The sequence below is a fragment of the Nerophis ophidion genome, linkage group LG06, assembly GCF_033978795.1.
Source record: "Nerophis ophidion isolate RoL-2023_Sa linkage group LG06, RoL_Noph_v1.0, whole genome shotgun sequence".
Lineage (NCBI taxonomy): Eukaryota > Metazoa > Chordata > Actinopteri > Syngnathiformes > Syngnathidae > Nerophis > Nerophis ophidion.
Window position 1 is genome coordinate 17498703 of NC_084616.1, and position 16886 is coordinate 17515588.

The 16886-nt window shown below is 38.5% G+C and overlaps 1 protein-coding gene across 5 annotated transcripts in view; it reads left to right on the forward strand.

Annotated features, from left to right (window-relative positions):
* LOC133554303 (uncharacterized) overlaps positions 1-16886 on the forward strand; it is a 117072-nt gene that overhangs the window by 70400 nt on the left and 29786 nt on the right. For 4 of the 5 annotated variants that reach the window (XR_009807090.1, XM_061902873.1, XM_061902872.1 and 1 more), the window contains 2 exons: positions 16595-16655; positions 16758-16822. The gene's annotated coding sequence lies outside the window, so the exon portion shown is untranslated. Of the gene's footprint in view, positions 1-4360; positions 4426-16594; positions 16656-16757; positions 16823-16886 lie in introns of all 5 variants that reach the window. The other variant, XM_061902874.1, reaches the window with a different exon arrangement.

The window sequence follows — 16886 nt, forward strand, 5'->3', positions numbered from 1 at the left end:
CCTCCTACCGGTCGGACGTGCCCTAAACACCTCCGTAGGGAGGCGTTTGGGTGGCATCCTGACCAGATGCCCGAGCAATTATAATAATCATAGTAATAATAATCATCACATTAACAATAATAGTAATCATAGTAACACTAATATTAATCATAATAATAATAATAAGCATAACAATTATAATAATTATCATCATAGTTATAATTATAATAATCATAGTAATAATGATAATAATCGTAATAATAAAAATATAAATAATAATCATGCTACTAATAATAATATTCGTCAGAATAATAATATTTTTAATAGTAAAAATTATCAAAATAAGAATAATATAATCGTAGTAATATTAATAATATCAATCATAGTAGTAATAATGGTAATTATAGTAATAATAATTGTAGTAATAATAGTAATAATGATAACAATAGTAAAAATATTCATAGTAAGAATAATAATTTTCATAACAATAATAATAGTCATTGTAATATGAACAATAATTGTAGTAATAATATTAATCATAGTAATGATAATAATAATTGTAATAATAATAATATAAATAATCATAGTAATAATAATAATAATCTTATAATAATGATAGTAATCACAGTAGTGATGATAATAATTATAGAAAAAAAAATAATAGTAGTAATAATAATAATCATAGTAAAAATTATTCTCGTAATAATAATTATAGTAATATTAATAATCATAGTAATTATAATAGTAATACTAATAACCATAATAATAATAATAATAATAAGAGGAACAATACAAAGTTTCAAAATAATAATTATCATCATCATAGTAATAGTAATAATAATGATCGTAGTAATAATAATACAATTTGTAATAATAATCATAGTAATAAAGATAATAATACCATTCATAATTAGTATATTAATTATAGTAATGATAATAATAATAACAATTATTAATAATAATAATAAAGATTGTACTACTACTAAAAATAATAATCATGGTAACAATAATAATCTTTGTAATAATTTGTAATAATAATCATAGTAATGATAATAATGATGGTAGTAATAATAAAAATAACCATAATAATAACAATATTTGCAATAATAATAACAATACTATTTGTAGTAACATAATAATATTCGTAGTAATAATAATGATTATATTAATACAAATAGTAAAAATAATATTTCAACACAGCGTCATGTTGGACAACTGAAATGTTGTTTTGAACGTTTCAGATCTTTTGTGTTGTACTTGTCTGTGTGCTTTTTCTTTGGCCTTTATTCCCTCCTCTGCACCATGAAGACACGTCTTCTCCTCCCCCGCACCTTCATGCACCATGTGGCTCCGTCACCTTTCACCCCTGACACCCACCGCTTTCAGACATGTGTGTGTGTGTGTGTGTGTGTGTGTGTGTGTGTGTGTGTGCAACTTTATGCTTGCCTCAGCCACGCTAAACTGCATGTACTGTGTACTCTAGATCAATGTACACAAAAGTACATGTACTCTACATCAATGTACACACAAGTACACAAGTACATGTACTCTGTATCAATTTACACACCACACAAGTACCTACTGCAAGTACATTTACTGCATACTAGCTACAGTACAATACGGTGATGTCACTAGCTACAGAACAATAAAGTGATGTCACCAGCTAGAGAAAAATAAAGTGATGTCACTAGCTTCAGAACAAAAATAAAGTGATGTCACTAGCTACAGAACAGAACTAGAGAACAATAAAGTGATGTCACTAGCTACGGAACAATAAAGTGATGTCATTAGCTAGAGAACAATAAAGGGATGTCACTAGCTATAGAACAATAAGTGATGTCACTAGCTAAAGAACAATAAACAGATGTCACTAGCTACAGAACAATAAAGTGATGTCACTTGCGTAAGAACAATAAAAGGATGTCACTAGCTAGATAACAATAAAGTGATGTCACTTGCTGGATAACAGTAAAGTGACGTCACTAGCTAGAGAACAATAAAGTGATGTCTCTTGCTAAAGAACAATAAAGGGATGTCACTAGCTAGATAATAAAGTGATGTCACTAGTAAGATAACAATAAAGGGATGTCACTAGCTAAAGAACAATAAAGGGATGTCACTTGCCAGATAACAATAAAGTGATGTCACTAGTAAGATAACAATAAAGGGATGTCACTAGCTAAAGAACGATAAAGGGATGTCACTAGCTAGATAACAATAAAGTGATGTCACTTGCTAAATAACAAAAAAGTGATATCACTAGCTAGAGAATAATAAAGGGATGTCACTAGCTACAGAACAATAAAGTGATGTCATCAGCTGAAGAACAATAAAGGGATGTCACTAGCTAGAGAATAATAAAGGAATGTCACTAGCTAAAGAACAATAAAGTGATGTCACCAGCTGAAGAACAATAAAGGGATGTCACTAGCTAGAGAATAATAAAGTGATGTCACTTGCTAGATAACAATGAAATGATGTCACTAGGAAGAGAATAATAAAGTGATGTCACTAGCTAAAGAACAATAAAGGGATGTCACTAGCTAGATAACAATAAAGTGATGTCACTTGCTAGATAACAATAAAGGGATGTCGCTAGCTACAGAACAATAAACTAATGTCACTTGCAAAATAACAAAGTGATGTCACGAGTAAGATAACAATAAAGGGATGTCACTAGCTAGATAACAATAAAGTGATGTACACTTGTGATTCAGGGCTATATAAATAAACATTGATTGATTGATGTCAATTGCTAGATAACAATAAAGTGATGTCACTAGCTAGAGAACATAAAGTGATATCACTGGCTTTGAAAAAAAAGTGATGTCACTAGCTGCAGAACAATACAATGATGTCACGTGCTGCAGAACAATAAAGTGATGTCACTAGCTAGAGAACAATACAGTAATCTCACATGCTGTAGCTAGAGAACAATACAGTAATCTCACATGCTGAAGAACAATAAAGTGATGTCAGTAGCTAGAGAACAATAAAGGGATGTCACTAGCTACAGAACAATAAAGTGATGTCACTAACTGTAGAACAATAAAGTGATGTCAGTAGCTAGAGACAATAAAGGGATGTCCCTAGCTACAGAACAATAAATTGATGTCACTAGCTAGAGAACAATACAGTAATGTCACAAGCTGAAGAACAATAAAGTGATGTCAGTAGCTAGAGAACAATAAAGGGATGTCACTAGCTACAGAAAAATAAAGTGATGTCACTATCTAGAGAACAATAAAGTGATGTCACTGGCTTTAAAAAAAACCAAGTGATGTCACTAGCTTTAGAACAATAAAGTGATGTCACGAGCCAGACAACAATAAAGGGATGTCACTAGCTGCAGAACAATAAATTGTTGTCACTAGCTAGAGAACAATAAAGTGATGTCACTATCTAGAGATCAATAAAGTGATGTCACTGGCTTTAAAAAAACAAAGTGATGTCACTAGATGTAGAACAATAAAGTGATGTCACGAGCCAGAGAACAATAACAGGATGCTACTATCTGCAGAAATATACATTGATGTCTCTAGCTAGAGAACAATACAGTCATGTCACAAGCTGAAGAACAATAAATTGATATCACTAGCTAGAGAACAATAATTGGATGTCACTAGCTACAGAACAATAAAGAGATGTCACTAGCTAGAGAACAATAAAGTGATGTCACCCATGCAGAACAATAAAATGACATCACTAGCTACAGAACAATAAAGTGATGTCACTAGCTAGAGAGCAATAAAGTGATGTCACCCATGCAGAACAATAAAATGATGTCACTAGCTAGAGAACAATAAAGTGATGTCACTAGCTAGAGAGCAATAAAGTGATGTCACCCATGCAGAACAATAAAATGATGTCACTAGCTAGAGAACAATAAAGTGATGTCACTAGCTAGAGAACAATAAAGTGATGTCACCCATGCAAAACAATAAAATGATGTCACTAGCTAGAGAACAATAAAGTGATGTCACCCATGCAGAACAATAAAGTGATGTCGCTAGCTAGAGAACAATAAAATGATGTCACTAGCTACAGAACATTAAAGTGATGTCAACCATGCAGAACAATAAAGTGATGTCGCTAGCTAGAGAACAATAAAGTGATGTCACCCATGCAGAACAATAAAATGATGTCACTAGCTAGAGAACAATAAAGTGATGTCACTAGCTACAGAACAATAAAGTGATGTCACCTATGCAGAACAATAAAGTGATGTCGCTAGCTAGAGAACAATAAAATGATGTCACTAGCTACAGAACAACTAGCTGGAGAACACTCTTGAAATGATTTTCACTTGAATTTCCTGTGCAGTTGTGTTTGAAAGACGTGTTGTGACCTTCCTTCTCTTAACTCTTCTTCTTCTCAGCAGCAATCAAATACTCCACTTGAGAAATGCTCTGATGGAAAAATGTTTGTGGAGTGCAGACCATGAATGTGAGTCAGGACAAAAACCTCCCAAGACCGTCTAGACGCATTATGTGGCAGTCAAAGGCACTCAGACCGACACAGGGAGAGATCTGGCCATGGTCTGTCCACCGAGACCTTGGCCATGGTCTCAAGGTCTGTCCATAAAGACCTGGCCATGGTCTGTCCGTGTAGACATGGCCATGGTCTCTGCATGTAGACCTGTCCATGGTCTCTCCGTGGAGACCTGGCTATTGTCTGTCCATGTAGACCTGGCCATGGTCTCTCCGTGGAGACCTGGCTATTGTCTGTCCGTGTAGACCACGGTCTGTTCATGAAGACTTGGCCATGGACTCTCAGTGGAGACCTGGCCAATGTCTGTCCATGAAGACCATGGTCCGTTCATGAAGACTTGGCCATGGACTCTCAGTGGAGACCTGGCCAATGTCTGTCCATGAAGACCATGGTCCGTTCATGAAGACTTGGCCGTGGTCTGTAAATGGAGACCTGTCCATGGCATGTCTGTGGAGACCTGGTAATGGAGACCTGGCCATGGTCTGTCCATTGAGACCTGGCTATGAATGTGTGTGTTTGTTGTTGTCACTCACAACCACCACAGTTGTGTGTGCATTGAATGTGTGTGTTTGTTGTTGTCACTCACAACCACCACAGTTGTGTGTGCATTGAATGTGTGTGTTTGTTGTCTTCACTCACAAACACCATAGTTGTGTGTGCATTGAATGTGTGTGTTTGTTGTTGTCACTCACAACCACCACAGTTGTGTGTGCATTGAATGTGTGTGTTTGTTGTTGTCACTCACAACCACCACAGTTGTGTGTGCATTGAATGTGTGTGTTTGTTGTCTTCACTCACAAACACCATAGTTGTGTGTGCATTGAATGTGTGTGTTTGTTGTTGTCACTCACAACCACCACAGTTGTGTGTGCATTGAATGTGTGTGTTTGTTGTTGTCACTCACAACCACCACAGTTGTGTGTGCATTGAATGTGTGTGTTTGTTGTCTTCACTCACAAACACCACAGTTGTGTGTGCATTGAATGTGTGTGTTTGTTGTTGTCCCTCACAAACACCACAGTTGTGTGTGCATTGAATGTGTGTGTTTGTTGTTGTCACTCACAAACACCACAGTTGTGTTGTGCATTGAATGTGTGTGTTTGTTGTCTTCACTCACAAACACCATAGTTGTGTGTGTTTGTTGTTGTCACTCACAAACACCACAGTTGTGTGTGCATTGAATGTGTGTGTTTGTTGTCTTCACTCACAAACACCATCTTTGTGTGTGCATTGAGTGTGTGTGTTTGTTGTTGTCACTCACAAACACCACAGTTGTGTGTGCATTGAATGTGTGTTTGTTGTTGTCACTCACAAACACCACAGTTGTGTGTGCATTAAATGTGTGTGTTTGTTGTTTTCACTCACAAACACCACAGTTGTGTGTGCATTGAATGTGTGTGTTTGTTGTTGTCACTCACAAACACCACAGTTGTGTGTGCATTGAATGTGTGTGTTTGTTGTTGTCCCTCACAAACACCACAGTTGTGTGTGCATTGAATGTGTGTGTTTGTTGTTGTCACTCACAAACACCACAGTTGTGTGTGCATTGAATGTGTGTGTTTGTTGTCTTCACTCACAAACACCATCTTTGTGTGTGCATTGAGTGTGTGTGTTTGTTGTTGTCACTCACAAACACCACAGTTGTGTGTGCATTGAATGTGTGTTTGTTGTTGTCACTCACAAACACCACAGTTGTGTGTGCATTAAATGTGTGTGTTTGTTGTTTTCACTCACAAACACCACAGTTGTGTGTGCATTGAATGTGTGTTTGTTGTTGTCACTCACAAACACCACAGTTGTGTGTGCATTGAATGTGTGTGTTTGTTGTTGTTGTCACTCACAAACACCACAGTTCTGTGTGCATTAAATGTGTGTTTGTTGTCGTCACTCACAAACGCCACAGTTGTGTGTGCATTGAATGTGTGTATTTGTTGTTGTTGCTCACAAACACCACAGTTGTGTGTGCATTGAATGTGTGTGTTTGTTGTTTTCACTCACAAACGCCACAGTTGTGTGTGCATTGAATGTGTGTTTGTTGTTGTTACTCACAAACACCACAGTTGTGTGTGCATTGAATGTGTGTTTGTTGTTGTCACTCACAAACACCACAGTTGTGTGTGCATTGAATGTGTGTTTGTTGTTGTCACTCACAAACACCACAGTTGTGTGTGCATTGAATGTGTGTGTTTGTTGTTTTCACTCACAAACGCCACAGTTGTGTGTGCATTGAATGTGTGTGTTTGTTGTTGTCAGTCACAAACACACAGTTGTGTGTGCATTGAATATGTGTGTTTGTTGTCGTCACTCACAAACACCACAGTTGTGTGTGCATTGAATGTATGTGTTTGTTGTTGTCACTCACACACGCCACAGTTGTGTGTGCATTTAAAGTGTGTGTTTGTTGTTGTCACTTACAAACACCAAAGTTGTGTGTGCATTGAATGTGTGTGTTTGTTGTTGTCACTCACAAACACAACAATTGTGTTGTGCATTGAATGTGTGTGTTTGTTGTTGTCACTCACAAACACCACGGTTGTGTGTGCATTGAACGTGTGTGTCTGTTGTTGTCACTCACAAACACCACAGTTGTGTGTGCATTAAATCAGTGTGTTTGTTGTTGTCACTTAAACACAGAGTTGTGTGTATATTGAATGTGTGTGTTTGTTGTCTTCACTCACAAACACCATAGTTGTGTGTGCATTGAATGTGTGTGTTTGTTGTTGTCACTCACAAACACCACAGTTGTGTGTGCATTGAATGTGTGTGTTTGTTGTTGTCGCTAGTAAACACCACAGTTGTGTGTGCATTGAACGTGTGTCGGTGTTGTTGTCACTCACAAACACCACAGTTGTGTGTGCATTGAATGTGTGTGTTTGTTGTTGTCGCTAATAAACACCACAGTTGTGATGTGCATTGAATGTGTGTGTTTGTTGTTGTCACTCACAAACACCACAGTTGTGTGTGCATTGAATGTGTGTGTTTGTTGTTGTCACTCACAAACACCACAGTTGTGTGTGCATTGAATGTGTGTGTTTGTTGTCTTCACTCACAAACACCACAGTTGTGTTTGCATTGAATGTGTGTGTTTGTTGTTGTCACTCACAAACACCACAGTTGTGTGTGCATTGAATGTGTGTGTTTGTTGTTGTCGCTAGTAAACACCACAGTTGTGTGTGCATTGAACGTGTGTCGGTGTTGTTGTCACTCACAAACACCACAGTTGTGTGTGCATTGAATGTGTGTGTTTGTTGTTGTCGCTAATAAACACCACAGTTGTGATGTGCATTGAATGTGTGTGTTTGTTGTTGTCACTCACAAACACCACAGTTGTGTGTGCATTGAATGTGTGTGTTTGTTGTTGTCACTCACAAACACCACAGTTGTGTGTGCATTGAATGTGTGTGTTTGTTGTTGTCACTCACAAACACCACAGTTGTGTGTGCATTGAATGTGTGTGTTTGTTGTTGTCACTTAAACACACAGTTGTGTGTATATTGAATGTGTGTGTTTGTTGTCTTCACTCACAAACACCATAGTTGTGTGTGCATTGAATGTGTGTGTTTGTTGTCGTCACTCACAAACACCACAGTTGTGTGTGCATTGAATGTGTGTGTTTGTTGTTGTCGCTAATAAACACCACAGTTGTGTGTGCATTGAATGTGTGTGTGTGTTGTTGTCACTCACAAACACCACAGTTGTGTGTGCATTGAATGTGTGTGTTTGTTGTTGTCGCTAATAAACACCACAGTTGTGTTGTGCATTGAATGTGTGTGTTTGTTGATGTCACTCACAAACACCACAGTTGTGTGTGCATTGAATGTGTGTGTTTGTTGTTGTCGCTAATAAACACAGCAGTTGTGTGTGCATTGAATGTGTGTGTTTGTTGTTTTCACTCACAAACACCACAGTTGTGTGTGCATTGAATGTGTGTGTTTGTTGTTGTCACTCACAAACACCACAGTTGTGTGTGCATTGAATGTGTGTGTTTGTTGTTGTTAGTCACAAACACCACAGTTGTGTGTACATTGAATGTGTGTGTTTGTTGTTGTCACTCACAAACATCACAGTTGTGTGTGCATTGAATGTGTGTATTTGTTGTTGTTGTCACTCACAAACACCACAATTGTGTTGTGCATTGAATGTGTGTGTTTGTTGTTGTCACTCACAAACACCACAGTTGTGTGTGCATTGAATGTGTGTGTTTGCTGTTATCACTCACAAACACCACAGTTGTGTGTGCATTGAATGTGCGTGTTTGTTGTTGTCACTCACAAACACCACAGTTGTGTGTGCATTGAATGTGTGTGTTTGTTGTTGTTAGTCACAACCACTACAGTTGTGTTGTGCTTTTAATGTGTGTCTTTGTTGTTGTTGTGACTCACGAACACCACAGGTGTGTGTACATTGAATGTGTGTTATTGTTGTTGTCACTCACAAACACCACAGTTGTGTGTGCATTGAATGTGTGTGTTTGTTGTTGTCACTCACAAACACCACAGTTGTGTGTGCATTGAATGTGCGTGTTTGTTGTTGTCACTCACAAACACCACAGTTGTGTGTGCATTGAATGTGTGTTTTTGTTGTTGTCACTCACAAACCCACAGTTGTGTGTGCATTGAATGTGTGTGTTTGTTGTTGTCACTCACAAACACCACAGTTGTGTGTGCATTGAATGTGTGTGTTTGTTGTTGTCACTCACAAACACCACAGTTGTGTGTGCATTGAATGTGTGTGTTTGTTGTTGTCGCTAATAAACACAGCAGTTGTGTGTGCATTGAATGTGTGTGTTTGTTGTTTTCACTCACAAACACCACAGTTGTGTGTGCATTGAATGTGTGTGTTTGTTGTTGTCACTCACAAACACCACAGTTGTGTGTGCATTGAATGTGTGTGTTTGTTGTTGTTAGTCACAAACACCACAGTTGTGTGTAAATTGAATGTGTGTGTTTGTTGTTGTCACTCACAAACATCACAGTTGTGTGTGCATTGAATGTGTGTATTTGTTGTTGTTGTCACTCACAAACACCACAATTGTGTTGTGCATTGAATGTGTGTGTTTGTTGTTGTCACTCACAAACACCACAGTTGTGTGTGCATTGAATGTGTGTGTTTGCTGTTATCACTCACAAACACCACAGTTGTGTGTGCATTGAATGTGCGTGTTTGTTGTTGTCACTCACAAACACCACAGTTGTGTGTGCATTGAATGTGTGTGTTTGTTGTTGTTAGTCACAACCACTACAGTTGTGTTGTGCTTTTAATGTGTGTCTTTGTTGTTGTTGTGACTCACGAACACCACAGGTGTGTGTACATTGAATGTGTGTTATTGTTGTTGTCACTCACAAACACCACAGTTGTGTGTGCATTGAATGTGTGTGTTTGTTGTTGTCACTCACAAACACCACAGTTGTGTGTGCATTGAATGTGCGTGTTTGTTGTTGTCACTCACAAACACCACAGTTGTGTGTGCATTGAATGTGTGTTTTTGTTGTTGTCACTCACAAACCCACAGTTGTGTGTGCATTGAATGTGTGTGTTTGTTGTTGTCACTCACAAACACCACAGTTGTGTGTGCATTGAATGTGTGTGTTTGTTGTTGTCACTCACAAACACCACAGTTGTGTGTGCATTGAATGTGTGTGTTTGTTGTTGTCAGTCACAAACACACATTTGTGTGTGCATTGAATGTGTGTGTTTGTTGTTGTCACTCACAAACACCACAGTTGTGTGTGCATTGAATGTGTGTGTTTGTTGTTGTGACTCACAAACCCCACAGTTGTGTGAGTGAAGGACAAAGTGTAGAGTGTAATTCCTGACTTGTCATATTTTGGAGTCATGTCCGGCTTACAGAGTCATGGTGATCTATATTTACTTTGCAGCAGCCATGACTCCAACTAAGCCAGGATTGGTCAGGATTAACCCAGCTGGACCTCACACATGTCACATGACCTACACCTGCTCACCTGTCCATGGTCTCACATATGTCACAGGACCTACACCTGCTCACCTGTCCATGGTCTCACACATGTCACATGACCTACACCTGCTCACCTGTCCATGGTCTCACATATGTCACAGGACCTACACCTGCTCACCTGTCCATGGTCTCACACATGTCACATGACCTACAACTGCTCACATGTCACATGACCTACACCTGCTCACCTGTCCATGGTCTCACATATGTCACATGACCTACAACTGCTCACCTGTCACATGACCTACACCTGCTCACCTGTCCATGGTCTCACATATGTCACATGACCTACACCTGCTCACATGTCCATGGTCTCACATATGTCACATGACCTACAACTGCTCACCTGTCACATGACCTACACCTGCTCACCTGTCCATGGTCTCACATATGTCACATGACCTACAACTGCTCACCTGTCACATGACCTACACCTGCTCACATGTCACATGACCTACACCTGCTCACCTGTCACATGACCTACACCTGCTCACATGTCACATGACCTACACCTGCTCACCTGTCCATGGTCTCACATATGTCACATGACCTACACCTGCTCACCTGTCACATGACCTACACCTGCTCACATGTCACATGACCTACACCTGCTCACCTGTCCATGGTCTCACACATGTCACATGACCTACACCTGCTCACATGTCACATGACCTACACCTGCTCACCTGTCCATGGTCTCACACATGTCACATGACCTACACCTGCTCACCTGTCCATGGTCTCACATATGTCACATGACCTACACCTGCTCACATGTCACATGACCTACACCTGCTCACCTGTCCATGGTCTCACATATGTCACATGACCTACACCTGCTCACCTGTCACATGACCTACACCTGCTCACCTGTCACATGACCTACACCTGCTCACCTGTCCATGGTCTCACATATGTCACATGACCTACACCTGCTCACCTGTCCATGGTCTCACATATGTCACATGACCTACACCTGCTCACATGTCACATGACCTACACCTGCTCACCTGTCACATGACCTACACCTGCTCACCTGTCACATGACCTACACCTGCTCACCTGCCCATGGTCTCACATATGTCACATGACCTACACCTGCTCACATGTCACATGACCTACACCTGCTCACCTGTCCATGGTCTCACACATGTCACATGACCTACACCTGCTCACATGTCACATGACCTACACCTGCTCACCTGCCCATGGTCTCACATATGTCACATGACCTACACCTGCTCACATGTCACATGACCTACACCTGCTCACCTGTCCATGGTCTCACATATGTCACATGACCTACACCTGCTCACCTGTCACATGACCTACACCTGCTCACCTGTCCATGGTCTCACATATGTCACATGACCTACACCTGCTCACATGTCACATGACCTACACCTGCTCACATGTCACATGACCTACACCTGCTCACATGTCACATGACCTACACCTGCTCACCTGTCCATGGTCTCACACCTGTGCAGCGCTCATCATGATGACACACAATTCACGAATAAAAAGGAACACAACTCTTTTAAAGGGGAATATTTACTAATAAACAGTGATACAACACAAAGTAACACACACTTTGCGTGTTGTGATCGCAACACCCGCTTTGATTGATGTAATTTTAACACACATTTTGCTTGTTGTAATTACAGTACAACACACACTTTGCTTGTAGTAACCACAACACACACTTTGTTGTAATCACAACACACACTTTGCCTGTTGGAATCACAAGAAATACTTAGCTTGTTGTAATTACAACACCCACTTTGCATGTTGTAATCACTACACACAGTTTACTTGTTGTAATTACAACACACACTTTGCTTGTTGTAATTACAACACACACTTTGCTTGATGTAATTACAACACACACTTTGCATGTTGTAATTACAACACACACTTTGCATGCTGTAATCACAACACACAGTTTGCTTGTTGTAATTATAACACACACTTTGCTTGTTGTAATTACAACACACACTTTGCTTGTTGTAATTACAACACACACTTTGCCTGTTGGAATCACAACACACACTTTGCTTGTTGTAATTATAACACACACTTTGCTTGTTGTAATTACAACACACACTTTGCTTGTTGTAATTACAACACACACTTTGCCTGTTGGAATCACAACACACATTTTGCTTGTTTTAATCACAACACACAGTTTGCTTGTTGTAATCACAACACACTGTTTGCTTGTTGTAACCACAACACACAGTTTGCTTGTTGTAATTACAACACACACTTTGCCTGTTGGAATCACAACACACACTTTGATTGTTGAAATCACAACACACGCTTTGCCTGTTGTAATCACAGCACACACTTTGCCTGTTGTAATCACAACACACACTTTGCTTGGGTTAATTACAAGACACACTTTGCTTGTTGGAATCACAACACACACTTTGCTTGTTGTACTTATAACACACACTTTGCCTGTTGTCATCACAACACACACTTTGCTTGTTGTAATCACAAGACACAGTTTGCTTGTTGTAATTAAAAGGCACACTTTGCTTGTTGAAATCACAACACACACTTTGCGTGTTGTAATTAAAACACACACTTTGCGTGTTGTAATTACAACACACACTTTGCTTGTTGTAATCGCAACCCACACTTTGCTTGTTGTAATTACGAGACACACTTTTGTTGTTGTAATCGCAACACACACTTTGCTTGTTGTAATTAAAAGGCACACTTTGCTTGTTGAATTCACAACACACACTTTGCTTGTTAAGATCACTACACACACTTTGCTTGTAATCACAACACACACTTTGCCTGTTGTAACCACAACACGCAGTTTGCTTGTTGTAATTACAACACACACTTTGCCTGTTGGAATCACAACACACACTTTGATTGTTGAAATCACAACACACGCTTTGCCTGTTGTAATCACAACACACACTTTGCCTGTTGTAATCACAACACACACTTTGCTTGGGTTAATTACAAGACACACTTTGCTTGTTGGAATCACAACACACACTTTGCTTGTTGTAATTATAACACACACTTTGGCTGTTGTCATCACAACACACACTTTGCTTGTTGTAATCACAAGACACAGTTTGCTTATTGTAATTAAAAGGCACACTTTGCTTGTTGAAATCACAACACACACTTTGCGTGTTGTAATTAAAACACACACTTTGCCTGTTGTAATTACAACACACACTTTGCTTGTTGTAATCGCAACCCACACTTTGCTTGTTGTAATTACGAGACACACTTTTTTTGTTGTAATCACAACACACACTTTGCTTGTTATGATCACAACACACACTTTGCTTGTTGTAATTAAAAGGCACACTTTGCTTGTTGAAATCACAATACACACTTTGCTTGTTGTGATTACAATACACACTTTTTGGTTGTAATCACAACACACACTTTGCTTGTTAAGATCACTACACACACTTTGCTTGTTGTAATTAAAAGGCACACTTTGCTTGTTAAAATCACAACTCACACTTTGCGTGTTGTAATTACAACACACACTTTGCTTGTTGTAATCACAACACACAGTTCGCTTGTTATAATTACAACACACACTTTGCCAGTTGGAATCACAACACATTCTTTTCCTGTTGGAATCACAACACACACGTTGATTGTTGTAATCATAACACATACTTTGGTTGTTGGAATCACAACACACACTTTGCTTGTTGTAATTATAACACACACTTTGACTGACTGTTGTAATCACAACACACACTTTGCTTGTTGTAATCACAACACACAGTTTGCTTGTTGTAATCACAACACACAGTTTGCTTGTTGTAATCACAACACACAGTTTGCTTGTTGTAAGCAAAATACACTGTTTGCTTGTTGTGATTACAACACACACTTTTCTTGTTGTAATCACGACACACACTTTGCTTGTTGTAATTAAAAGGCACATTTTGCTTGTTGTAATTACAACACACACTTTGCGTGTTGTAATTAAAACACACACTTTGCTTGTTGTAATCGCAACCCACACTTTGCTTGTTGTAATTACGAGACACACTTTTTTTGTTGTAATCACAACACACACTTTGCTTGTTGTAATCACAACACACACTTTGCTCCTTGTAATTAAAAGGCACACTTTGCTTGTTGAATTCACAACACACACTTTGCTTGTTAAGATCACTACACACACTTTGCTTGTAATCACAACACACACTTTGCCTGTTTTAACCACAACACACAGTTTGCTTGTTGTAATTACAACACACACTTTGCCTGTTGGAATCACAACACACACTTTGATTGTTGAAATCACAACACACGCTTTGCCTGTTGTAATCACAACACACACTTTGCTTGGGTTAATTACAAGACACACTTTGCTTGTTGGAATCACAACACACACTTTGCTTGTTGTAATTATAACACACACTTTGCCTGTTGTCATCACAACACACACTTTGCTTGTTGTAATCACAAGACACAGTTTGCTTATTGTAATTAAAAGGCACACTTTGCTTGTTGAAATCACAACACACACTTTGCGTGTTGTAATTAAAACACACACTTTGCGTGTTGTAATTACAACACACACTTTGCTTGTTGTAATCGCAACCCACACTTTGCTTGTTGTAATTACGAGACACACTTTTTTTTGTTGTAATCACAACACACACTTTGCTTGTTGTAATTAAAAGGCACGCTTTACTTGTTGAATTCACAACACACACTTTGCTTGTTAAGATCACTACACACACTTTGCTTGTAATCACAACACACACTTTGCCTGTTGTAACCACAACACACAGTTTGCTTGTTGTAATTACAACACACACTTTGCCTGTTGGAATCACAACACACACTTTGATTGTTGAAATCACAACACACGCTTTGCCTGTTGTAATCACAACACACACTTTGCCTGTTGTAATCACAACACACACTTTGCTTGGGTTAATTACAAGACACACTTTGCTTGTTGGAATCACAACACACACTTTGCTTGTTGTAATTATAACACACACTTTGCCTGTTGTCATCACAACACACACTTTGCTTGTTGTAATCACAAGACACAGTTTGCTTATTGTAATTAAAAGGCACACTTTGCTTGTTGAAATCACAACACACACTTTGCGTGTTGTAATTAAAACACACACTTTGCTTGTTGAAATCGCAACCCACACTTTGCTTGTTGTAATTACGAGACACACTTTTTTTGTTGTAATCACAACACACACTTTGCTTGTTATGATCACAACACACACTTTGCTTGTTGTAATTAAAAGGCACACTTTGCTTGTTGCAATCACAATACACACTTTGCGTGTTGTAATTACAACACACACATTCCTTGTTGTGATTACAATACACACTTTTTTGTTGTAATCACAACACACACTTTGCTTGTTAAGATCACTACACACACTTTGCTTGTTGTAATTAAAAGGCACACTTTGCTTGTTAAAATCACAACTCACACTTTGCGTGTTGTAATTACAACACACACTTTGCTTGTTGTAATCACAACACACAGTTCGCTTGTTATAATTAAAACACACACTTTGCCAGTTGGAATCACAACACATTCTTTTCCTGTTGTATTTATAACACACACTTTGACTGTTGTAATCACAACACACACTTTGCTTGTTGTAATCACAACACACAGTTTGCTTGTTGTAATCACAACACACAGTTTGCTTGTTGTAATCACAACACACAGTTTGCTTGTTGTAAGCAAAATACACTGTTTGCTTGTTGTGATTACAACACACACTTTTCTTGTTGTAATCACGACACACACTTTGATTGTTGTAATTAAAAGGCACATTTTGCTTGTTGTAATTACAACACACACTTAGCATGTTGTAATCACAACACACATTTTGCTTGTTGTAATTACAAAACACACTTTTTTGTTGTAATTACAACACAAACTTTTCTAGTTGTGATCACAACACACACTTTGCTTGTGGTACTACAATAATACAATAATAGTAGTAGTAATAATAATAATAATATTAATAATAATAATAATAATACAACGTGTGCGTGAGTGTCCATCAAGCAAGAGTACCTGAATTTACTTTTTTAGATTCGAAATGTCATTTTCATGTTGGTCCATCTTTCTCCTATTTTTGTTTTTTCCAGATCGAGGAGCAATTTTGGAGGGTACCACAGTCCACATCCTGGGAAAAGTTGGACCGATACAGTACGTGCCCGGACTGTAAAATCTGCCAATGTCGTGTTACTTAATGTTCAACAATGAATGATACATGCAGGAGATGTTGTGATATCGCATTTTATTTTGTAGGAAAAACGGCATTGAGTCCAGAAGACAAGCAGTGATCCTTATTCTCTACCCTGGTGAGCTTTGAGGTAAAGAAAACCGTTTTTGATGTTAAAGATACTTTTAGTTACCCATGCCTTGGGCACTAATACA